Source organism: Haemaphysalis longicornis, unplaced genomic scaffold (genome assembly GCF_048455015.1).
Source record: "Haemaphysalis longicornis isolate Haplotype H1 unplaced genomic scaffold, Haemaphysalis longicornis Haplotype H1 scaffold_1, whole genome shotgun sequence".
NCBI lineage: Eukaryota > Metazoa > Arthropoda > Arachnida > Ixodida > Ixodidae > Haemaphysalis > Haemaphysalis longicornis.
This window is the reverse complement of record NW_027526203.1, coordinates 219,162,035-219,164,367: the sequence shown is the minus strand read 5'-3', so window position 1 is coordinate 219,164,367 and position 2,333 is coordinate 219,162,035. Positions and strand designations below refer to the sequence as shown.

Sequence of the window (2,333 nt, the reverse complement as noted above, 5' to 3'; positions counted from 1 at the left end):
TTTATGTTGGTTTCAACACTTCCTGTTGCTACGTCTCATGTTTGAGCAGTTTTTTTTTTCTGTATATAGTTCCCTCATATTTTATTTACCTCCTTAAATGTCTTTCTTTAATTACCTTGTAATTTCTCTCTGTGAGCGCCCCTTTCCTGGCCAATCCCCCTGAGTGGGTATGAGCCATCTCTTTTGGCACCACCACCACCAAAACGCTCGGGGCGCGGTTCGGCCAGCCGGTTGCTACTACACCACCTCTCATCAGACGCTTCCGCGTCGCTCTGCGGCTGGTCTTGCTCTGCGGCTGGCCACGAGAAGTTCGTCCACCCTGAACATCCTGCGCCATGGCCGTCGACCTGACCCTGAACACCGTGCTGCGGCGCCGAACAGACCTGGACATGGACCTGGAGGAAAACCGACTGGCGTCTTTTGCGCAGTGGCCGCTGACGGGCAACTGCAAATGCACGCCGGAAAGAATGGCGGAAGCCGGATTCTACCACTGCCCGACCGAGAACGAGCCGGACCTCGTGCGCTGCTACGTGTGCTTCAAGGAGCTGGACGGCTGGGAGCCCGAAGACGACCCGTTCGGGAAGCACTCGCGTTCCACCGACTGTGCCTTCGTCCAACTGGGCAAGAAGGAGCGCGAAATGACGCGCCTCGACTACATCAAGCTGCAGTGCGAGCGCGCCAAAAACAGAGCCCGCAAGCGGTACGAGGTGCGCGTGACTCAACTCGACAGAGCAAAGTGCGAGGTTAAGCACGAACTGGACGGGGTACGAAGGAACGTGCATTGATTGCCGAGTACGACGGGCCCTAAGCTGCGCTTCATATTTGGCTTGAAGGTCTTTTACTTTTTATCTTTTATCTAGTGTTTATCGAAAAAGCGTTCTTTCAGTGCTGCGTGCTTTTCGTCGCCAATAATCTCGGAACTTCGCAACTTTCATGTCTCCGGCCACTTTACTCTCTGCCTTCTACAAAAATCGCAAATATTTGAAATAAAGAGTTTGAAAATCTCCAACTGTGTCGAACCCTGCTTTTTAATTTGTTTGACGGGTTACAAAATAGCTCACGGTCAACAACTGAGATCCCAAAATTTAGTACATGCTTGTGTAGCTGGACCTGTCAGTATATTTGAGGGTGCGCGAGCGTTCGAAACCATGAATACTTCGCGAATCGTATTTTTTAAAGACGATAGTTTTTCTTGGGCTACTTAAACCCAGAAATTTTGGTCTGTCTGTATGTCTGTTTGTCTGTGACTCGATCCAGCCACCTGGCACAAGTAAAATCGATATTGCACGGTAGTCATGTATACTCACAGCCAAACGTAAACATCTAAGCCCGGTTTATATGTTCATACTTGTCAACTTTGTTGAACAAGTACAAGACATTACGCAAATATAAGACAGGAAATTAGTACACAAGGGATATTTACAGTGTTCCTTTATTAAAAAACCCATGGATGCTTGGTTTTTCGATAGCAAATGATATTCTACATCTACTGCAGAAAACCGCCGCCTCCTGGCGGCATATGAAAAATCACGCGGCAATAGCAACGAGAGGTTCCACTACCTAGGTTCCACGTTCTTCTTGGAACTATATGGACGCACGTGGAGCACGGCCACGCGGTTCTATAAACCTTGTTTCTTGTTTTGCCACCGTTTTTGATGTTTCCCTATCCTTTCCCCTCTCTTCATTCTGGCCAGACGTGTTTATAAGAGCTGGTTCTGCAATACACTTTTTTGTTGAAAGTTAGCGCTTGTCCCGCCCACTCCTCGTCCTGTGTTTTTATTTAGCGCTTGTTTTCTGTGACGATGAACCAACACGCCCAAACCTTTTCCCTTCTGAAGAACCCCCCGGGCCTTTTTGGTGACACAGTGTTAGGTTTCCGGTTTCATGGCGCTAAGTTCCGGGGTTCGATTCCCGGACCTCCGCAACCACAGGTATTTCTCAGGCTTCGAGGCTTTTTGCTGAGACTGATGGAAGGAGCTCGGTCTAACCAGCTCTGCTGTAAAAATGACTAAAAATTCCCCATCCCACGCATGCAGAGAGCACAAGGAAGATTTTTCCAGCATGTTATTATAGATTGACAATATACTCCCGGCCAAAACGTGAACTATACCACAAACAATAGCAGTAGCTAACTATATTACGGTGGGTCCAGGAACTAGAAGGTATATGGCCTGACGCTGGCCGTCAAAATAAAGTTGTCCGTGCCATCAATGCATCCTTTAACTCAGCAGGTATCCCAAAATAATAACGGATAGTGTAAGCCTTTCACCTCGAATTCCAGAATACGAACCCAGAAAGACCAACTAGACCTCGGGGCCTTGTCTACTTTGTCG

General features: G+C 48.1%; 1 pseudogene; it reads left to right on the top strand.

Moving 5' to 3' along the window:
* Positions 1–297: 297 nt before the first annotated feature.
* On the top strand, positions 298–785 carry LOC144157619 (baculoviral IAP repeat-containing protein 5 pseudogene; annotated as a pseudogene).
* The last annotated feature ends 1,548 nt before the right edge of the window (positions 786–2,333 follow it).